Consider the following 24,018-nt stretch of genomic DNA (forward strand, 5'->3'; position numbering starts at 1 on the left):
TTTGGAGAGGTGTGTAGAAAAAAGCATTTAGACCTTAATAAGGCAATTTGTAGAATAAGCATTAGCCATAAATAATAACAATTTCAAGACTTCTCTGTTTTATATTGAGCTTTGTCCTTCAGACTCTTCTGATAACTGACAGAAGTGCAATTAACTCCATTCATGGATTTATCATTTTGGCCCAGCTTTTCCCCATAAAAACCTTGTAATAGTAATCACTATAAAAACCTTGTGTAGTAATCACACAACAGTCAGAGAGTCATCCACTTTAACAGAGGCATGCATTAGTGTGATTGACACAAATCTAGTGTAAATGAATTCCTTATATATTTGGTATTTTTGGATGCAAATAGCCCATCATCTTACCAAACTTTCTGACAATGTTGCTGATCTTAAATTTCAAGAGAATACAGAGGAATAAATGTTGTAAATGTTGCCCTTGGGAAATATACAGCACAGAAAAGGAGCAAGTTCTGTTCCATGACACATGTAGATTTAATGATCAGATATGTTGAGTTATGTGAAATCTCCTTAATGAATTTTGCCCTCTTTGGGATGTAAATTAAATAGACACTTTCAATTGCATAAAATGTTACTTTTAGTTATAAAAACTTGGAAAAAAAAATCATAAACCCAAAACATTTTGTTACCCTATACTGTGTAATTTACTATAATTTAATAAATTGTCTGTCTTTCTCTCTTACATAAAATGTTTTTTAAAAGAAGGATAGACAGTTTACTGTTTGGAAGTAATGAAAATGAAAAAATGAGTACTAAAAGTCATAGAGCTGATCAAGACTATGGTTGAATATTGCATTTCTCATACTTTCTCTCTCCTGCTGCTCTTTTTACTTTGTCTTCTGTTATAGTTTCAGATCCCCTCCTGCCTTATCCTGTAGCACACACCTCTCCAAACCTCCAGTGCTCTCACACATCTCCTATCAGCTGAACCTTTCAGCTGGTTCTGAGCCTCATATTTGCCCAGTGGCCAGCCAGCAGTGTGCTAACTGGGTGGTGGTAGGTCAGGGAGAACAGATCAGCAACTTCTGAGACAATAACTTATTGTTCTCAGAACAGTGCTGAATGCATAACCATTCACGTTGCATAAAATCAATGTTGCCTGTGGTTCTAATGATTGATTGTCACAGCAGGGAGGCCCCAGACTGAATGGACAAGTATATGCAGCTTGCTTCTTGGAGATAGTTTCTCCAAGATACAGCTATGTTTGAGCACATGGAGACAGAAAATACTGTATTGTCTGGGCCTATACAGGGGCTGTGAACACAAAAAACTCCAGACTTTCTTATTTGGAGCTTTAAGACAGTATGTCTGTGTTCAAATCAAGTGGATATGTAAAAAAAACCCCAATATCTGGTGTCTCATCTGAATCCTGCTGAAGGTACAATGACAGAGAAAATGGATGGAAAATCCACTCTCATTTCAAGTTTGCGAAAAGTGCTGCAAAAAGTTTGCAAAAAGTAACAAAAATCCTTTGTGAAGATTAATGAGATGAACTTCCTTTATTTTTAGTACAAAATATACCATTATGCATAAATTTATGCATGCTTGGGGTTTTTTTGCTTCAAAAGGTGGAGTCTTGGTTGCTACACCTTGAGGAAACTGTATACAATGCAGTACATCTCTGCTCCATGGAGGCACGAAGAGAGGCAGAGAGAACAGTGAGGTTTTGACCGCCCAGCCCAGGCTGAGCTTAGTACTTCACAAACCTGATGGGTTTTAGATGTAGAAATGGCATTTGGCGGGCTGAAAGAGAGCTTGACAACAGCCTTGAAGGATTGCCACAAGAAGCAATTTTTGTTTAATTCACAGAAAGTAAATAGAGCATGAAAATAACCATATTGGTATAGTTTACATATTAAATGTTAAACATATGAACATATTACTGTAACATATTAAATAATACAGCACCTACTGAAAAAAGAAACATGGCTTTTTCTTCAATTTCTGCTACCTCATGGGCATTTTTATCACATCTTAATTACTGGGGTATTGTAGGATTTTTCTGAACTGAGACAAAAGCTAAAAGTGAACATTCTGCCACAGTGGTGTGATAAGAACAAAGTACACATTCAGTCTGTATACGTACAATCCAATACATATATACCCGTATATTTGTGTAAGGAAGCCAAAACTAATTTATTTGTTTATATCAAACCAAGCAGTTTACGTCCATGTTTAGTTTTAGTCCCATATCAGAAGAATACCTTGTGCATTTAATTTTTTGCTTTACCCTTTTTTGTCTCAAACTTCTCCTGAATGTTTTTCTCCTACTGTGAGTACTCTTTCTCTTCGTGAAAACTTTCAGTAGTTTTGGTTTTGTTTTTTCAACATAGAATATCTGCTGAAGGGAAATACAAAATAGGAAAGAGACTTTAAAGGGGTCATGAATATCTGACAGAACTGTCTAAATTTTCTCTGTAATAGAAAATGCATTATATCTTTCTATTGATATTTCCATGTATTTTTACATTTGCCTCCTTAGAATTACATGCAGTAGCTGACATTGGGGTTTTCCCCCTTATTAATATGAAACCTGAATAATTCCATAGTCACTTTGTATTACATAACTCTGTAGTCATTTATATCGTATTTTGTATTCATCCCCTTATTGCTTTGTCTATTTTTAAAATGTCTCTGATCTTTCCTAAGGACTATTTTTAGTTTGCCAATAAATGTTCTTGTACAATTAGTACAATTTTATAAAGTCTGGTACATATCACTATGGAGATTATAACCACAGAATTTTCAATTCCATTTCATGTACATCATCTCATCCATCCGTTCCTCCTACTGTGCCTAGCTGACCATCTGCAGCATTTGTGCTCACCTGGATTGTTGCTGTTTTGGAGATGGTTCAAATTTCTGTTTAAACCAGGATTTCTTCTGGCATCGCATGCTGAATATCAGAAAATTTGTATGTATAAGCCAGTTTTTATGGTGAATTAGTTCATGATGTAGGCAGAACTAATTTCTAGCAGTAATGATGGTAGATGGTGCTGGAAGCCATCTGTTTTAGAGGGTTACCTAAATCTTTTCAGGTCACTGAGCTAAATGCTCTTTATTACCATGCTGCTTGGAGAACTTTCCTCAGGTGATCATGAAAAAATCATGGCCATTTGCACCAAAGCTGTTCATGGCAGAGAGATATCAGCAAGCCTTCAAGCCCAGAGGGTGCATGTTTGAATCAGCTATATTTTGCATTCAGAGTTTGTTCTGCCTTCAGTAATTCACAGTGTGTTTTGCTATCCTTTCAGAGGCATGTGCATCTCCAGAGCATCTCCTCTTCCCGTGGTGGCTTTTTAAAGGTGCAGACAACTGAAATTTCAAATGTTTATTTAAACCAAAGTTCTCACTCATACATAAACATTAGCTCAGGTAAAAGTAATGCTGTTGGTCTGAATGCACAAAATGTTTCACTGGATTGGAATTGAAATAGGAAAGAATTCTTATTTTCCCCCTGAGCCTCAGAAATAAAATGGGCTTTTAAGGTGGCATTCAGATAAGAGGAAACAAGGCTTGTGGAGTAAAATGAAACTCATTGTGGTCAAAGTAATGTCAGCTCCCTTGCAAAGACTGCATTGTTTGTATGGAGAGCCCTTGTGTTCTGCTGTAATAGCTCTGTTAAAATTATCTTCTATTACACTTGCATCTGTATAAAAGCACAAATGCCTCAAGGTGCATCTAATCCTTTATAATAGATTGTAGTAGTTATTAGTCATAAGTGGCAGGAATGAGGGGTGAGGCCTGCTGGTGACAGCTGCAGCTTTCTGATGGGTGGCACTTGTACCGTCTGAATAGCTCCTACCTGGCATCTTGACTCTTTGATGGCTCTTAGGTCTCCAGTTCCAGAGCTTTGCTTGCTGTCACAGGTATGCCACAGATGGGATGATGTCCAGAAACAGTTTTGCCAACATTTGCCATGCTCAGTTTCAGTACTTTTATGAGTAATTGGGAAATACCCCTTGGCAAGTTATTACATCTTTAACTGGCAGGTAATGACTGCTATAAATAACAGTGCCTGCTTTATCTGTTTCAGAAATGAAAAGTTAAATGTTTCTTAGAAGTTCAGAGTTCTTTTCTACCTCATAGGTATATTATAAGGTTATCAAGACATATTTCAGAATCTATGTGCATGTAGGTGCACATACATAAGAAATGGTATGATTTTAATGATCTCTACATTTATAAAAACTGAAATATTTTTTGCATAATTTAAGCTATATATTCATTGTCTAGTCTGAAGGGGAATATGATCAGATCTTTGCCACGGTTAACAAGGAATTCTCACAAAGTTTTTTTTTAATTTGTGAAAGTCCAAACCATTGGGTTCTGTTTTTTTTTTCATACCACATACAGTGAACCTTTTTCTTCTGGGCATGTTTCGGCTCCAATATGGAATTTCTTGTTAAAATAAGTGATCAAAAAAGATACACTCAGGCATCCTGGCTAGCTTAATGCTTTCAGCCCTCAGCTGGGAGGCCAAATTCTGATATTCAAGTCTTTGAAATAACCAAAGCAGCAACTGCAGCCTCCTGTTTCCTGTCCTGTGTGATCACTGTTAGGATCTTCCTTCTTGATTAAAAATATTGATGTAGTTAGTTTTCTTTTCTTTCAAGGTAGTACCACACCATGATTTTACATGAATATAGAAGAGATACATTTGTGGTTTAGGACATTAAATTATAATGAGAAAGTAGACTTGGAATAAATCATCCATGAAATTTAAGGGTTATAAAAAAAGCTCCTGATATTGTAGAAGTTCATTGCAATCCAAAAAATCCCTTTTCATATGTCAAGGTGTTCTATTACTCCAGCCCAGGCTGTCCACCTAGCAGTGAGTGGTGCTCCTGCAGGACCAGGTGGCAGAGAGAAGACAGAGACCATGGAAGATTTGGGCTGTGCCCTTAGTATGACAGTGAAAATTTTCGACTATACAGAATACATGGATTAAAAGGTGAAATATTGTTAAGCAGTATGGAGATTGTTGTTTAGCTTCTTTTTCATGTGAATTACACTGGAAACTGCTGCTTTCAAGAAAAAGATGTTAAATATTTTTATTTTAGTCTCTAGGGAATATCTCTAAATGTTTGGTCCAGACAGGAGCTTTGAGGAATTCAATCATCTCTTGGTAGAAGTCCAGTCAGTAGTGGCAGTACAATTAAAGCCTATCCACAATAAAAATAGGAAGAAAAAGAAGTGAGTGTGCTTTGCTGGCTATAAATTCTGAGCCAGTAATATCTTCCTCTGAAGTTCCTCTGAAACTATTTGTAAATGAAAGACTAGATGGTAACACAAAATCATCTGTGTAATGTACTACCCAAAAATAACTTTCTCTTCAAACTGTAGGAATAAATGTGAGTAAACCCTGGTCCTACCAGATTACAATTAAAGTTTTGCTATTGAAACTGGTACAAGTCCTAACAAACATGTGAGGTCCTGACACCCTGTGGGTGAAAAGTTTGGAGGGATTCAACTTTGCAAGGAACTTCCATGGATCCAGATTTTCCAGTGCTTTTGAGACATGCCTTGTTTTTCCACTGTCCTATGTTCACCTTTCTCCATTTTGGTTGTTTTTTTTTTTACTCAGTATTGTCTCCTGGCCTTTTCAAACCCTCTGTATCCCTACTAGTCTCCTTTATTCTGTTTCAAAATGTGATCCTTCCTATAGACATGCTTCAGCCACATGCACTGTCTGTGGCTCTCAGTGTTTTCCTTCTGAATTTAATGCCAGACAGATTACTAAAAGCTGAAATACCTCTGCTTGCTAAGGTCTAGTAAGTTTTCTTTTTTTGTAAGTAGTATCTTTCTTTTAACACTTCTTTGTGTTATCTTTTTTCAACAGATTTGTATTTCTTGGTGAAAACATTACACTGAAATCCAGAGCTGAATATTTATTACTATGATCCCTGCATGTGCAGGTCAGACAGAACTACATGAGAACCTCTTGTTCCCCATTCATACTCAAATATGACAAAATTAAAACTGGTCATTTAGTTCAGCAGTATGTTTCTGGATGGAGAAAAAGAAGAAATATTGGTGTTTTTTAGTAGTAAGAAAGAGCTCTGAGCTACAGATTTGCTGGTTTGTAACTGGCTTGAACACAAAAGTCAATATCTCCTTTTTTGTTTGTATGTAACTTAAGTAATGATTTTTAATGAGCAAATTGTGAAATTGTTTAGCAATAACATTAGTATTTCATGTTCCTTTAAAAATGAGTTTTAATGAGATTTTTTCATTTGTGTCATTACAGTTTCTGGGTTTTTGTTCTAAAAGTTTGAGCAGTTATATTTAGAAAAGAAACAGTAAAACCTCTAAAGGCAACCAAGCCTTCATATAAAAGCACTAAAGCTCCCCAGAAAAATTGAAGAGCTTTAAAAAAGAGTGGCATTTTTAGCAATGGTTTTGTTGCACTTGGCTTCCAGGCCCTGTACAGCTGCTGGCTGTGCCCCAGTGATCAGTGGCAAGTGCCACCACTGCAGCCTGTGCCTGCTCTGAATTTGGGCAGTACCTGTCTGTGTTTCTCAGATGCCTCTTTTGTGCAGCAATGTTATGGAATATTAACAATCACCAGTGCCTAATTAGCTCATTTTGCTTTGAACTAGGGTCCTTGTCAGCTTTGATTGACACTCTTAATTGTGACTCTCTTGAGCTCTGTTTTTCAAAATGTTTGCCCACATCAGACATTTGATTTAGCTGACTTATTCTTACCATGTTTAAATACTAATCTGTGTATCTGGATAATGGGTTTTTTTCCTTCCCTAGAACCTGTGCCATGGTTGTCCCTGACATTGAACTGGTCTCTGTAATAATGTTGGCTGCTGAAGGGTTCATTGGTGCCTGTTTGTTAGCCAGGAGGTTCATCACCTTCTAACCTCTCTGCAGGGAGCTGCTCCCTGAACAGGTGAGGGTTCTTTGGGCTTCTGGATTTCATTCATACCCATTAGCACACACTCCATGCCAGTGCAGCTGAATACTGCATAATAGGAGGGATTTATGCATGTTGTCTTATCTTGTATTTTAAAGACACTTTGAATCACATGACCGTCCTTAATAAATCGTCAGACATTAATTTGAAAAAAAATGTTCTTTCTTCTTACCTTTGGATGTTTGTAATGTGTTTGTTTTGCATTAAACAATTGTATATCACCGCTTCATACCTGGGATGACTGCTACATTGTGCTGCTGTGTAACACCCATGTAAATAACCATCTTTTGGAGAAGAGAGTAACAGAGTATAAATTATTTTGAAAAGCACACAGCGTATTGTAATTGAATGAACGTGTCTTGAAACTTTCCCCAGTAAAAGCAGCGACAACTGTTTGAAAAAAAGGGGGGAGAAAAACATTTCTAAATAATTTAATTATTATACTAGAAAGAGTCCATATTCAGAAATAATATCTTAAAAATGCAAACCTAGAAATTGTATGATCTCTTCCCTGTATGTATGCTGGTTTAATAATCTCCGGCTGTATAATTTTTGCAAGATATCCCTAATATTTATTTTTATCAATGGAATTAGAACTTGAAGAATCCTTCAACCTTAAGCCATAAACTCAAATAGCAGGCAGGGCCTTTATGAAATAAAAAACAATTTTATTTTCATGCCTGCATAATTTCAAATTTATGTCTAAATATCCTGAAGATTTTCTGACACATCCTTGCCATTTTCTAGAGATAATGAAATTAAACCATGCTTATCTAAAGATAATTAATATTGTTTGCTACACTAGAACAAGGATTCCTTGAGTCTAATGATTGCTTTGTCATGGAGGCACATTGTGAATTGAGAAAAGTGATTTATACTGTTGTTTGCCACTTCAGTATTAATCATAGTTGCAATAATAATATTACCATTAATGTTTGAAGCAAAATCTAGAATGCTCTTTTTTGTTTACTTCTTAACTCTCATTTGGTTTACTTTTAATGGAAATGGGAGAAATCAAATACCTCTGAGAAAATATTCTGGGCTTCTGCACAAAATATACAGCAGTTCAGAGAGTTCCAAGAGTATTGCTCCAGTGTTGGGACTTTTAGAACTTTAAATATACCTTTGGGATTCTAGCCTATGGAAACTGCTGCAGAACAGGGTTATCAGTCAGGGCTTTCAGTGCATATGTTGTGAAGGGACTTCTGGTCCTGTCATGCCATGGCAAAGGAAGTCCTTGTACACTGAACAAACCACACACCAGGCTGCTTTAAAGATGCATAGCCTGCAAACAAACAAACAAAAAAGCCCCCAAAAAACAAAACAACAACAAAAACCACCTAAAGACACAAAAAAACCCCTTGCCTAAATCTAACAAAGTCTTATTAAATGTATTCTACTCCTAAATTTCCTAGTTTCATTATTGATTCTGTTTTAACTTCTTTGCCCACATGTACCATTTCTGAAATGTGGAGACTCCTTTTCAATGCAGATAATAGATAAATAATAATTTACCTCAGAAATTTTTTCCTTGCTGATCATGAACTCTCCTGAGTTTGGAAATTACTTTTTTTAACTCTTTTTTTGTGCTGTATTTAGTACATTTGATTCACACTTAGAGTTACCACTTTCGTGGAAGAGGATAGAGGCATGGCATCTGTCAACTTCAAAGGTGTATTTTTAAGTTGTGAATTTACTTCCAGTTTTGTTGTTGTTTTGGGATTGGGTTTTTTTGGTTTGGTTTTTTTGGGTTTTTTGGTTTTTTTTTTTTGGTTTTTTTTTTTGGGGGGGGTGGGTGGAATTGATAATACTAATAGGCTTTATTTATATTGAATTCCTAGATATGGCTGCAGAATATGTTCCCAAACTTTACTCAGCTTATAGTCAGTTAAGAATAGGGAACCAAATGGTGGAATACTGAAAATTAAATAGATATATTTCAGCCTTTTCTATTTTTTAGCCAACCTCTAATACTGACCAAAAGCCACTGAAAGACGGCAAGTGAATAAAAATGTCTTGGTTTACTCTGTGTGTAAAATGATTGTTTTCTTCATGAACATTACCACTTAGTTTTATTGCATGTGCTAACATGACTAGTTATGATGTCTTTGTAGGGCTGTTATGACTGGGGTCTTCATACTATCAAGTCAGTTTTGGTAATTCTTGGGTCCCTGAAGCAAGGAGACAAGAGCAGACCTGAGGATTGGGTAAATATGTTTCTGGTGTTTTGGCTTTGAATAAAAATAGACTCCTAAAAAAAATTATTTAATGTTCTTGTAGTACATTGTTTACCCTCCTTTTCCATGTGCTTATGTGAGTCTTAAGAGACTTCAATTTGCATAAAATAGTGACAGATGATATCCCAATTTTCACTGGCATGATCAGTGACCTGTTTCCATCTCTGGATGTTCTGAGGATGGGGAACCTCCCGTCTGAGCAGATGGTTAAACAATCTACCCTGGAGCTGTACTTGCAGCCAGAAGAGAACTTTATTCTCAAAGTGAATGAATTCATTGTCTCTAATTAGTTCCCTTAAGATTTTTTATCAAGATAATTGCCAATGGGTTGTTTGTATTAGACATGAAGATTATTTTTGAGTGCGTTAAAGCATTGATAAAGTGTCTCTCAATGACTCAGTATTTCAAAAGCATTTCATCACAGCACTAATGTTCCTCAGTATGATAAACATGTCCATAAGGAAATGTGTATCCTATTTGGAGAAGTGCACAGTGACAATCTTGAGTGACAACAACGTTTGTTTGTGCACGGTAAGAAGAATTTGCATTTTGTAACAAATTCATTGTTGGTCAGATATTTATAGTGAGGAAAGAAGAGTAAGGGAACAAAAACATATAAATAAGAAGGTGTGGATTTGGAATGTGCATGGCTACATGTGACTTTGGTGTACTCTGGCTTTTATGATTAGGATAATGCATGTTATTCTGTACACATGAAATGCATGCAGGTACATGTATATATGCATGTATACTCACAAGAATTAGTTGCCCACAACCTAAATTTAAGTGCTAATTTATTTTAATTACAGACAGAGTGAAAAAGTGAAACACAGAAACACTGGTTAGTACACAGACCAAATAAAAAGTGTATTTATTCCCGCCTTCCTTCAAGGAACATCCACATCTGCTGTATGTGGCAGCAGATCTTTACCTTTATTGGGGTATATTGGAAATAACCAGGCTGGTGGAATGTGACTGATCAGAAAACTTATAAAGGATTTTGTGCTCTTCTCTCTTGTTCCATTTTCCTGACAGAGGGGTGAAAACCAGTAAGGTACGCCTTGAGGTATTATGAACTTCACAATCAGCCTTCTACAGAGTATTTTGTTTCCTGCTAACTGGGTAAATCAGAAGACAAGCGCTGAGGATCATGAACTTGTTCCTGTTAGGCTTTGGAAAATCAGAGTGAATACTCTTCACTAAAACAGCAATCCACAAGCAGACAAGCTATTTCTAATCTGTGACTCATACAACTATTTCTTTGGAAGCAGTATTACTTTAGGAGACTGACTTTGTATTTTTTTGAATTCCAGCTGTACAACTGATTGCAGAATCCACTTTGCTAAAGCAGTGGCAGAATTGTGATAACTGTTCTGTATCCTTGGGTTTTCACAGTCCTGCAGGACTGTGTGGCTGTCTGTCAGAATAGGATTTGTTCTCACTTGCTGAGGTAATTGCTTTAATTCTTTTGCACTAACTCTTTTATCATTTTCTGAGAGAGCGTGTTGCTTGATGCAACATTAGCTTTGCTGAGGCAATTCTGCCAAGAAACTGCAAGCTTACTTTTTCCTATTAAAGGGAATAAGAATGAGGAGGAGAAAAAAAAATCTTGTGAACAACTGTCTCTGTGATAATAACTACAACAGGAGAGGGGAGGTGCTCACTGTGTGTCCCTTCTGTGTGGGAGGATGTCAGCTGGAGGAGCAGCCGGCAGTGTGTCACTCTGTGTTTGTCGGTGGAATTGCAGGGAATGGAGAGGGTAAGGTGCCTTCCTTGATGTGCAGCATGTTTTCCATCTCACCTTGTAAAGAAACTGCCACTGCTCTTGCATTACAAATTCTTCATGTTGCCTTTGCCTGAGGCTGCAGGGCGATAACACAATGCTGAGGCCACTCGGTCAGCCACATGATGAGCAGTAGAAAGCTCAAACATTGCAAGCAAATTCTACATTTTATGTGTTCTTTGCATGTCCCAAAGGACAGTTATTCATGGCATGAAGTAATGAACATTCAATTTGACAGATTAGACTAAGTAATACTTTGTTCTGGAAGGAGAAGCAGGATGTTTTAATTAGACTTCTAGAAAGACATCATGGAGTGTCCTGCCAAAACACTAGACAAATAATTCTAATACATAATGCTTGCTTATTTATGCTACTAAATGCTGGCAGCTGCATAGATTTTCTTCTCCATTTAACACTTTCTATTAGAATTGAGTGCAGAATATGAATATTTCAGACTGGGAATCTCCTTTCCTATCCTTAGGCTTAATGGAAATTTGGGGCTAAACTAGCACAAAGACAAGAATAAATTAATGTAAACTGTTGGCTGAGTACAGGGATTCAGTCCAAGATCCAGTTCAGGAAAAAGTGAAAAACTCCTACTATATGAAAATGGTGTCACTAACATTCACCCTGCTCCTTTTCTTCAGGTTCTGCAAGTTCTTCATCACATGTATATGAACACAAAAGAAATGCCCATTTGGAATTAATTTAGTGCAGAAGTTCTGACAGCTGATGAACTGTGTGGTTTTGTACACCAGGAAACCTGAGAGTGGAAAGATGGCAAGAAACACATGTGTTCTTGCTAGGATGTCATTCTTCATCCACAATGGACAATACCAGAATTCAGAGAACATGTAAGAGATAGAATTCTTTAATTTTTCTGAGGTTTTGATGCAACTGGACATGGGTGCAGAGCACTGGTGGTTTGGAAAGGCTGGAGGGCAGGGCAGGATGCTAGTAGACAGAAAGTATTAGCCTGCACAATTTTGATCCAGCTGTCTTGTAGGGCCTCTTATTTTCTCCTCAGACCCATGGTACCTCCCTTATATCTCCCATATCATGAAGACTAATGACCAACTCTCCTGTAATCAAAAAAAACAAGTCACAATTACATAAAATGCAGTCATTTTGCTGTATTGAGTGTTCACTGAATTTTTTTGTTATTTTAAATAACCACCTAATAAACACACAAAGGAGGAGAACTTGGGTTTGATGTTACAAAAGCTTCTTGTTTCAGTGATGTGTCATCTTCTGAAGTTTTAATTGCAATACAATGTTGTTGTTTAAGCACTTAAGTGATAAGATTCTATTGAAATACAATTTGCAGTTCTGCTGTCATATTCTCTGAGAGGACAAGCCAATTATTACCCATGAGGGGCCAAAAAGGTTTATTCTAAATAGGGGTATAAATCCTATGTAGACCGAGTGCCTCAACACTGTTATGGATGCTAACAAGGTGAGCCTTTGAGAACACAATTACAGTGGCTTTCCCTTTATCTGTTTTCCCATTTCTTCTTCCTCTATTTTTCTGAAGACAGTTTTGCACTGTGCATTCCTTTTTCTTTTATTCTTATAATTTCTTTGGTTTTCGCTATTGCTAAGTAATATTTAATACCTAATTAACACTTTATGTCTTGCCCATTTGGCACAGAAAAGAGCCTTAAATTAGTCTGAATGCTGTAATGCTGATTGTGCCTCCTAGATGTGAGCTGGTGTAACTCGAGATATCAATGATGAGATTATTAAAACTGGTATTTAGAAAGTCTCTCAATAAAATAGACTTAAGATTGCAGTATTGAAATCCTTGCATCACGGTATTATGGTGATGCCTTTTAGCTTTTATATTTTTCAGATTCTATGCTGCTTTAGTGTATGGTTCTGAGCTTCATATTGAAGGATGGTGAGCTCTCTTCACAGAGTAGCTAGACAAAACAATTCCTTTTCTAGCTTGGGACCAAGGACATTCAATACAAATTTCAGGCCCAAAAGCATAAATAGTAGTGGAAAGAAGAGAGAAAAACAAGGATGGGACTTCATAACCTAAAGCTGTAATTGGACAAGTAACTCCAGTATGCAAATGTACCAAAACTTATAGAAGTGTGACACTTTGTGACCGGTTATCCATTTTGTGACCATTTTGGGTCCATCTTGGGTGTAGCCCTGGCTGGGCTCTTGTACTGCCCAAGGTGTGTCCATTGAGGCCTTTTAATAAATACCCACTTTATTCTTTAACTCTGTCTAGTCTCTGTTTTAGGTCAGCCTTCACAAAGCATCAATGGAAGGTTAGTGTAGGAAATCTAAATCAGTCAGTCTAAGCACAGTAGGATACAGACTTCTTTCCTTCTTATCAATTGTACAGCTAAACCACTTTTGTGGGCTCTCGGAAATGCTGAAATGTAATGAAATCCAAATCTAAGATCTGAATGTAACCTTTGGAAAGTGATTGGAGTTTTATGCTTTCCTGTCTTAGAAACTTAAACCCTAGTAATACTCTGGTTATTAAGCAAGGTGGGGCGAGCCATATAATCTAACTTTATCTGAGAAACAGGAAGTGGCTTTTTCAAGAAACATTTTGGAGCACCTAAATTTAGACTCCTGCTCTGGATCGTCTTCTGATTATTTCCATTGACCTTGAGAGAGCTTTTCCCCTCCTCTGCTTTTATCTGCCTTCTGGAGAACTCACATCAGCAAAGCAGGCTAGTCACCTTTTAAATTAATTAAACTCTAACAAACTCATACAAGGTCAAGAAAAACCTTTCGAATTTGTCACCCACTGTGATTCTGGTAAAGAAATCTAAGGCATGTTCAAACAGAATTTGTTTAACTTGTTCAAGGAATAGAGTATGCATTGTGTTGCAGATAATCCTCTGTGGGGCTGTAATAAACATGACTTCCTTGATCATGTTCTTGTTAAACAGCATATCTTAAGTTTCTTTAGCTGAAAAGGTTACTGATGGTTTCCAGGTTGTGACCTGACAGTGTCGTAGGCACCCATTCATTGCTTGTAAATGTGGCTGCTCTTTGAGGTACAAGCTTAAGAGCTGCTGCCCCAGCTATAATATCCAGAGCTAGTATTCATCACCTGAAACCCCAGCATCTGGAGTAGAACCTGTGAATATCTGATGATATTAGTTGGCATTTTTAACATCCAGTTTGAACATTAATTGGAACAAACTCTATTATTTATACTAAGTCTTCCTTCTAATTTTTATTCTGTTAATTTATTATTTATTTGGTGGTCACATATATCCTCAAGGAGGCAATTCAGAGAATTTTGTCATCAGTTAAGTGGTGTTTTTTCCTCTCTTGTGTGTACTGCTTAATCTGAGCAGTAATGTGGAGGGCTGACCCTGGTTGAATGCCAGAAGCCCACTAAGCCACTATTACTCCCCCTCATCATCTGGACAGTGAAGAGGAAAATATGATGAAAAGATTCTTGGGTCAGGATAAGGACAGGGAAATCAAATACTCAGCACACTGTCATAGGCACAACAGACTCAACTTGGGGAAATTAGTTTTATTTATTACCAATCAAATCAGAGTAGAGTAGTCGTAAAAAAACACCCAAAATCTTAAAAATACCTTCCTTCCAATCCTCCCTCCTTCCCAGTTCAACTTCATTCCCATTTTTCTCTCCCTCTTCACCCCATTAGCAGACGGTTGCAGTCAGTTCATTCTTTTCTCTGCTCCTCTTTCCCTCTCAAGGGAAATGCTCCTCACACTCTTCCCCTGCTCCATCACAGGGTCCCTCCCATGGCAGACAGGCCTCCATGAGCTTCTCCAGCTTGAGTCCTTCCCTTGGGCTGCAGTTCTTCACAAACTGCTCCAGCGTGGGCTCCTCTCTGTGCATGTTCACAGGTCCTCCCAGAAACCTGCCCTAGCACAGGCTTCCAGCACAGGACTCCAGCCTTTTTGTGCATCTACCAACTTCTCTGTGGGGTACCTTTTATCCATAGTCAGAGAAATTCAGGCTCCAAGTCCATTTAAATCATTGAAAATAATGCCCACAGCAGCCATGCACCACAAATGGAAGCCTTAACATTTTCCTATGGCCACGTTTATGCACAGATAATTTTTTGCCAGCTAAATTAGCTTCACACAAACAAAGTGTATGAGATCTAGAGGAAGAAAATCACTTCATCACTCTTCTACTAGGCTTTTGAACAATTTATAAAGTTAGAGTTGCATTTGTGGAAGACAAATTGTAGAAGGTATGATAGTATGATATATACTGTCAGTGGAGGATAGAAAGCATGAACTGTTATTCGTAGTCACCTCAGTTTGAAGGTATGGTTATTTTGGTTATTTTTTTCCCTTTTTTTCAGTGTGTTCTGCATAGGATATTCGCAAGTGATTCGTGGTGTTTTGGTTGCATTAACTTGTATTGTACAACTTTTTAATGCTTAGACAAGTAGAAATTTTCCTGGGGAGATTAGAAGTCTATGGATGTAGAAACATGGATCTGATGATCAAAATATATAATCCGTTATCAACTCTCCCCTTTTCTTTGAGGGTTAATATTTTATAGGAAAATACAGAGCTTGGAAAATAAACATTTACCAGACAATTGAACATGGAAAAGAAAGATTTATCAGACAAGGAAGCTTTTAGGTGCTCATGGTAAGTAAAGCTGTTTATTGCCAACTGTGTCAAAATGGATTTAGGTAAGTTGAAAGCCAGGCCAAAAATTAATTGAAATTATTCAGAAATTAAACCACCTACATCTTTCACCAGTCTTTGCTTCTCTAACAGTTATAGGGAGACTAGTGTTCTGTAAAGCGTGAGGTGGAACAAATGCATGCACTTCAGCTACAACCAGATTTCAAAACCTTCCTATTATAAGAAGTTAAATAAAAAATTTCAAGTAGAAATACTGTGTAAAAAGTAAAATAATTTATTTTAGTAATTCTTTGAGAATAAAAGAATGGTGTATCCTTCTTCATTACTTTTTAGAATTTAGTCCTAGGCAGAGAAAAACACAGAAATTACAGTTTGCTTTTAAAAGGAAACCGTGATGTGCAAATGTTTGGGGTTCTTTCCTTTTCAATTTTAGTCAATCTTTGTTCACACATTTTAAACTGTACATCTCTAGTACTTAATTGATTGACTCATAATAAAAGGCAAAGCAGTCTTGCTTGTTGGAAAAACAGTGTTTATAGGTAATAGGCTTGGTGCTGTCTCTGAAGACAAGCTCCAGACCAACAATTCATTCAACTACCACGCAACATCAGCAGTGCTCCAGAGTAAGTTCCATACAGATGTGAGAAACTTACCTTCCCTCAACAGCAGAGATAAAATATATTCCACAGTTTTTACAGTGTTATCACAACCATTGGCTACTGCTTCTCTGGGCCTTGGCAAAGTTCATTGCTTTGCAACTGGAAAACTTTGGAAGTTGTGGCAGGGAAGAGGAAAGGAGGAGGATGAAACTGCTTGGTGCAAACTGGAACAGACGCTGTGCTCCCACAAGTTGCTGTCTGATTCCAGATGAGAAAATTTGGCTTCACCTCTGTTCGCAAGAAGCCTTGAGCCAGCTTTAGCCTAGCCTGGCTGTCTCAGCACGGTGCCTGTAGGTAAGCCGAAATGGACACTCAGAAGTTGAGTTTACTTTTGCCAGGTGCCATAAAACATCCAAGGAGGGTCAGTCCCTGTCTGGTGGAATTTGGCGTCTGTAGATGAGATGGATGCAGATCAAAGGAAATGTTAGTGTAACACACAAATGGAGAGGGCTATATGTTGGCCAAGACTGTTGTACTGGTGGCAGATTTTGGAACTAGGGGAGACAGACAGTCAAAGCAAAATAGGCTCATAAAAGCTGTCTGTTTTGCTCTTCATGAAGAACATGATCAAGGGAGAGCCCAGCTGTCAGTGGATATGCCCTCTTTGCCATCCGTTTTTTTTATCCTTCCTGTAAGTTGAACAGGAAACAACCATACAGAAAAAATTGTGCCCTCTTTTTTCATGCCATGAAAAGCACTAGAGAAGTAAGTTAATACACTGGCTTGTCCTTTTAAATGTCTGGGACAAGATAGCAAAATACATTTTTCAGTTTTAAAAACTTCCTACAATTTTAGAAGTCTTCAGAAAAAAGTCGTTAAAAGCATTTAAGTGTTTGATGTGTAGTTTAACTGCTTTTGCAGTCAGTTGTCTAATTTTCCAGCCAATCTACATTGCTGGTAATGGATTACATTTTCACCAGATTTTTAAAAGTTGGTATAAATCCACAAATCTTAATTGAATAAGCTTTTGCCCTGTTTTCTCTTTCAAATCTTGTGTTAATTTCTTCTCTATTCACATCAGATAAGCAAAGACAAAATTGTCTTCTTTATATCTTCGTTTATTCTTCAACGTGTTTCCAAATTCATGTTAGCATAGAATCCTGCATTAACAGAACTTAATCACCTTTTTGCCCATCAAAATTAATGGAAAGATTAGGAGAAAAGAAATTTGCTGTGCCTCAGAGTGGGATCATGAACTGTTGTAAACTGTCATAGCTCCTTTAATGGGGAATCAGCTTTAAAAGCTTTTAGAAATTCCTCTGATCAGGGAAGGATTTTTCAGCTAATGACTGCCATTCCAGTAGCAACCATGGCCATGCCTCTAGAACACAAAAGCATAATGCTTTCCATTGCAAAGAGAAGCTGATGAAAGGAGCTCCTGGGCAGCAAAGGCTGTGTATTCTTCTTGCAGGAAACTTAAATAAACCAAAGATGTGAAGTCAATATCACAGAGGCTTGTTCTCCAAGCATGTTACACCCACCAACAGTCTCGTGGCATAAAATTTGAGAGTTTATGAACCTTTAAGGATTTGCTGTGAAGTTTTAGTGTATTCCTTCACATTTTAAGTCAGTATTGTAAACCATCCACTGCTCCTTCCAAGAAAAATTAAGGCAAAAGGAGGAGTCCACAAAGCAGTGGACTCCTCTCATTGTCTGCGGGTCTTCCTTCTGTCCACTGCTCTTGAGCCAAGTTCCTTTTGTTAAATGCTCTTCTACCAAGTCCCTCCACTAATCACAGCAGGTGAGGTGAGTGACAATCCAGAAACAAGTAAATTGTGTTCCCTTTCCGTTGCATTTACAGCATTGTCTTAGTGAGCTGTGATGGGATGATTTTGTACTGTCATGTGTAGATCAAAATGATGGCCATTATTTTTATGTTTGTGTGTCCCAATATTTCTTCCTGGTAAATGCATTCAAGTGATGCACTGAAGTGCCTTCATGTGTCTTAAGCCATCATGCCAAGCAATTATCTGGAACAGTCAAATTGTGTATTGTTTTCATAATGGAAAGAATCATTCACATCAAATTGCACAAATGAGCAATCTAAATACTCTTAGTTCATAAAAAAGAGCTTAAGAGATTAACTTGTTAAAGTACAGTGATTCACTACTGTTCATTGCTATGTTCTTGCCATAGTTCAGAGGTTAAGATATTTTTCCTACAGATCATATCGCTTTTAATCTGCAGTATTTTCTGTCAGTTCTAATCTTATCTGTAGCCACATAACATTTTTGAGGTATCTGCTAGAGTGGGTGAGATTAGCATGTAGTGTAGGGTTTTATTTAGCATTCCCCAAGGCATATGACTCACCCGCTCTGCATCTAGAACAGGAGAAAATTTGAAAATGTTGCTTGATGGAGGCACGTTCTATGCAAACTACTATGGATACATTAATTCTGGGGTCCTCAATAATACTTAAGTCTGGAACACTGCCACAGAGAACAAAAATGTGCAAGTGTTTATAATTGTGGACATTATTTAAAACTTAGATCAAGAGGGATGATTCCTAGTTTGAGGTTTAAAATGATGGGTACACATTGAGATAAAAGAATAAAATCATCTTTTGTATAATTAAGAGATTTTAGGCCTTTCATACACACATAGTTTCTGCAAGAAGTTTTTCCTTTTGTGTTAGGAAAGCAGGGTGAGTGCAAACACAGCTTTTGTCCCTAGAATTTATGATCATCCAGTTGCAAATATGTTGAGGTTCTCCATTTCTGTCCTGTCTTCCAGCACACCTTCACTCTTTATCTTGTGTTTCACTTCTCCAGTCAATAGCCATCCTTTCAGCTGACTGTGTCTGGACAGAAATGGCCTTGGAAGCATTTGTTACCTTTGTTGAGCTCACCAGTCAAAATCACCATTGAGGTTTGCAGATGATTCATTTCACTGAAAAATCTATGACAAAGCTTCCGTAGTCCCACTGGAAACTGCTTGCAGTGACGTCTTTGCTTATTCTCCTTAGCCCAAGGCACTCATAAGTCTGCTGTGAGTTAGGACCGTGGCAGTGCTGGGATGTCCAGCCTTCAGCTGTCCCTGTGCAAGGGCAGTTTCCATTTCCTACAGGCTCTCGTGAACATGTTGCCCAGCTTTTAAATAAGCAAGGCAAGTTCAAAACCATATAATTACGTTTCACTCTTTTATTTTGCCCAACCCAAAGTATTTTAATACACTGTGCAATAGAAAAAAAATTAAATCTATAGTCTGCACTTTTTCCTCTTCTACTTACTACACATGGAACTCATAATTATTTTTCCCTTTTTTAAAATACATATAGGCATTTCTTATTGACAAATATTAAAGTCTTATTAAATTCTGGCTTTCATCATCTCAAAATCAATAGCAGGTGTATCCCAAATGCATTACATTATTGACTGGACAAAAAAAAAACTGGGTTAAATGTACAAAACTTTAGAGAAATCTTTTTCCTCTTGCCAAACAGTATTGAGTTTGTATTAAATGCTCTGCTGTGCTGTAAGTATTTTAACCACTGTATTCCCTAAATGTTTCATAACCTTCTTTGGTTCAAATCCCAGTTCTGAGACAGAGAGAATTTAGGCTGCTTTTTGAAGATGAGAGCCCCAGTCACTGTGACAATACTGTAGTTTTCCTTAAGTCCGCCTATTACTGTGGTTTATTTTGTGCAGAATACTTTCTGTGATAATTTGAACAACAAAAATATATGACCTAGGAAGGAAGATTGTTAGTTTTCCAGTTCTGCTTTAATAAATTCCTGGTGATTTCTGCAGGTTTTTGTTTCCATGCACAAAATTGAAAGAATGCAATTAGAAATCAAACTTCTGTGGATGATGAATCTTGTCATATGTATCTGTGGAATACCTCACTAAGTGGCAGAATTGAGGATCACATAGCACCAGAGTTCAGCATTATAACAGTGCTTAATAAAAGTTGTTTCATTCTGTGTTTTCAACATGACTTAGCGCTTTCTGTAGCTATTTTTTCCCTTACACATCTAAGGGAAGTAGTGCAGTTGCATAAAAATTGTATAAACTCAAAGTTTATGTTTCAATATTTTGCAGTTCTGATGAATACATAAAGGTCTTTGAATTCATTTGTTCACTGTTATAGTAAGTTTGTAACCTGATGGTCTGCACTGACCATCATGTAAGCACCTCATTTTGGGGAATAGGCTGAAATTTAGTACAATCGCCTTAATATTTCTTTGTCTGGGAGATGTTATTGCATTAGATTTGTGATTAAATGTCCTGATTAAATGAGATCTATCCTTCATATTTTTTCACTTTACATATTTTGGTAAAGATGTTACTTAATCTTTCCCAGGAGAAGGAGAAAATAATCTACTCACTGATTAATTTTCTGAGTCTCAGGATACCTGGGGATTTCACATTCAATGTATTTCAGTTTTAAAAGATGCAGATGGATATGCTGTGAAACTTTCAAAGGCTGTGAAATAGTCAATCAACTAAATCAGCAAGACTTTTCTGGAATTCAGAATCCCAAGGTGATACATTCTTAAAGACTATCTGTGAGTTTCACTGATTGCTAAGGATTCAATAGTTAAAAAAAAACCCAACCTTGTACATGGTGGCATGTTCCAGAAATTTTAGCCAGCATGACTTTGAATCCTTGATTTTGTTTAATTTCAGTGTTGCTTTATATGGTAATAATTTGTATGCCTTTGTGTTACATTTCAGGGATGTTTGGAAGAACATGCTCATACTGATGTTCCAGTAAAAGAATGAGAAACTTTTCTATTTTATTAGCGATTTGAATATGCCTGAAGTGGGTAGATATGAATTTGTTCAGCCTCATGATTTGGCAGCATATTGATTATGGACACTGGTGAGCATTTACTTACTTAATGTTATAATTTTTGGGCTTTGGTCCATGATGGCAACCATAAACCACAGATAAAACACAAAGCTTCAAATCTAATGGATTAAAGAGAGAAGCATATGTTCCTGGGAGGTTATAAACTGTTTAAGAAAAGAGAAGCAGAAAGTGAAGGGGCTATGGAGTCTTGGAAGTAAAGTATCCTTCAGCTGCTTTTGATGGAACTGCTGGATGTTGGCCCCACTGATTGACTGTAGAGAGCAGGCATGGCTGAGATACAGAAGCTGATTCCCTAAATTGCAGATGTTTATGTTTTCTTCACCTGTAAAGACATCAGACAAAATCCATAGAACTTTACGATACTGGTTCAAATGAGCAGTCTTTTTCTGCCATGAGAATAACAGCATAGAAGATGGCCACTAAAAGTCATTCAGTTGATTTGGGAAATTAAGGTAATTACACAATGACAGAATTCTTAGAACTGTTGGGGTTGGAAGGGACCTCTGGAGATCCTCTAGTCCAAGACGTCAAGGCAGTGCCACCTAGAGTAGGTGACAACACTCTTACTTTCCAAATGACAATTTAATTATTTTGGCTGTTAAAATATGTTGTATTACTTCACCAGAACCTGTGTAAATATAAAGTTTCCAGTCCAAAATCAACAGAATAGTGTTTTAGTTCATTTTGTTACAGGAAGACCAATATTCTGTGTAAAGACTTCACTGTTATCCGAAATACGTATTAGATTCTTGTTCAGATGTTGTGTCTTCATGTCATCATCTATTACATGAAGAAAATATGTGACTTACAAAGAAAACATTTTTAATTATCTGTACTGTTCTTGCATCTTTTCATGCAGATGAATTGTATAAATTTTTTCTCTAGGTCATGCTTCATCCCATGAAGAAATAACACCAGGCATCAGCTGAATATCTTGTTAAGGAACAAGATGTAAAAAGGAAAAACAAAGGAAGTGACAACTCAAATCTGAAACACCTCTGGGTTGGAGAAATCAGTCAGGTCTAACTTGGTGACATGCAAAGCTAACGTCTCAATACTATCCTATTTTCTTCCCAAAACTATATTCTTTTTGAGACAGGAAACCTTTTATTCTTTCACAAAGATTTCAGAGTTAAGATCTCAAAATCCCTAGTGCTTAAAAGGATTGTTGCTTCTTTCTTTTGAATGGTTTTGAATTCTTTTAAAACAAAACCTAGACAAAAATTTCAAATTTGTAAAAATTTCAATTTTTACAAAACAGATCAAATCAAGAAAAATGCTGACCATTAAATTCAGGTATTTAATATAACTGCTTAAGAATTCTAAAATAGAGTAAAATTCATTGCAAACACATGGAAGGAAAGAGAATTCATTGCCTTATGAAGTTCTGGGAAGAAAGCATTTGTTGATTTGAACAGGGAATAACTGCATTATTCATGAGTTTTCCTTTTACAGTATTTCTTTTAAAGACCTGCTTGTCCTAGTTGACATGTGCACTATCATCTAAAGAAACAAGATTCTGTTCCCAGTTGGACAAAAAGAATAGAAATTTCCAGCAACTCTGAGCCTTTTTGAAGTTTATTTTATTTTATTTTATTTTATTTTATTTTATTTTATTTTATTTTATTTTATTTTATTTTATTTTATTTATCTCTATCCAATTTTTAGGTGGCCTCCTTTTAATTCACCAGGAGCTGTGTCATCTGGAGAGCCAGAAAGAGTACTGGATAACACAGCAAACAGAGGAGCATGCCTCCTCATACTCCATGATAATATTTGCTGGTTTTTTTCTTATTGAGATCAGCTAATTTTCCTCTAATCTGTGATGAGTGATGATTGTGTGCATTCTCAAACTGATTTGTACTTCTTCTGACCATGCTTACTCATCTCCAAGTGTGTTTGGAGCCAGTTTCATTACAAAAAAACCCCTTTATCATCAGAAGCTTTGTAAAATTGTGGTATCTTTATTGCAACAGAGATCTTGAACAAAATATTATGTGATAGAAAATGTGTGATTATTCTTAATTTTAAAATGTCAATCCCAATTCAATATTTCTTGGATATTTGTGTTCCAGATTTCCTGTAGGACAGAACTGTTGATTCTTCAACTGAGGTTAAGCCTGGAAATGTACATTACTTCAGTGTTTTGTCACTCATATTAATCAAGTTACATTTTCTTTCTCAGTTATGATATTCAGAAGGTAACTATTAAAGAAATTCATAATTTTCAGTATGTTGCTTTTATGAATCCAGCTGCTGGCAGCTTCATTATCAAACCTAAACTCCATCTAGGGTTTGAAGTGTCATGTTATACCAATCCTGTATTTAATACATGAAATAATTACTATTTAGCTTTCCACTACAATAGGTAGCAGATGAAAGGGAATAGGAGAAAGACAGTGTTTGAAATTTAGTGCGGGTTGAAAATCTTGCTGTTCTTATAGCTAAATTGAGAGAGACACACTAGATTTATTATGACATTGAGAGTTCCCTGAATTGCAGTCTCATGTGGTCATCCACCTGTCAGATGTGCCCTTGGGGCTCATAACCAGACATGCAACTGCTGTGGAACTGCATCAGGGATGAGGCTAGAAATGAAGTATTTTCTGTGACACACAAGTAGATGTATGCTCACCAGGCTGTCTTGTCATTTAACACTTCATTGACTCTCCTCTGCTGTCTGATGCTGGAGAATCTTCACCTCCTTTTCCCTTTTTATTCTCAGTGATGTTTTGTAGTATTTGCCCCCAACTTCCTTTCTTCAGGTTCCCTGATTACCATCTACAGAAAGGTAGTTGGCTTCCATTTCCAGCCACAAGCTTTTGTTCCACCAACAACCAAGAATATTTGAGCCGTAGCACAAGCAGACATATGTCTTCACCAGGCAAGGATTCAAAACTTCCCAGCAACGGATATGAGGTTCCACTGCATCCTTAATATGAGAGACCTCTCCAAGGG

At 36.9% G+C, this 24,018-nt stretch overlaps 1 protein-coding gene across 1 annotated transcript in view; it reads left to right on the top strand.

The window, feature by feature from the left end:
- Window positions 1–24,018, top strand: part of DNAH11 (dynein axonemal heavy chain 11) — a 131,000-nt gene that overhangs the window by 26,796 nt on the left and 80,186 nt on the right. Inside the window, exons 7-19 of the mRNA XM_064412132.1 lie at window positions 3,276–3,326; window positions 4,836–4,975; window positions 5,864–5,939; window positions 6,784–6,922; window positions 9,061–9,153; window positions 9,608–10,633; window positions 10,762–10,942; window positions 11,614–11,820; window positions 12,294–12,422; window positions 20,629–20,728; window positions 20,922–21,069; window positions 21,946–22,080; window positions 23,136–23,261. The gene's annotated coding sequence lies outside the window, so the exon portion shown is untranslated. The remainder of the gene's footprint in view (window positions 1–3,275; window positions 3,327–4,835; window positions 4,976–5,863; window positions 5,940–6,783; window positions 6,923–9,060; window positions 9,154–9,607; window positions 10,634–10,761; window positions 10,943–11,613; window positions 11,821–12,293; window positions 12,423–20,628; window positions 20,729–20,921; window positions 21,070–21,945; window positions 22,081–23,135; window positions 23,262–24,018) is intronic.

This window comes from Passer domesticus, chromosome 1 (genome assembly GCF_036417665.1).
Source record: "Passer domesticus isolate bPasDom1 chromosome 1, bPasDom1.hap1, whole genome shotgun sequence".
Classification (NCBI taxonomy): Eukaryota; Metazoa; Chordata; class Aves; order Passeriformes; family Passeridae; genus Passer; species Passer domesticus.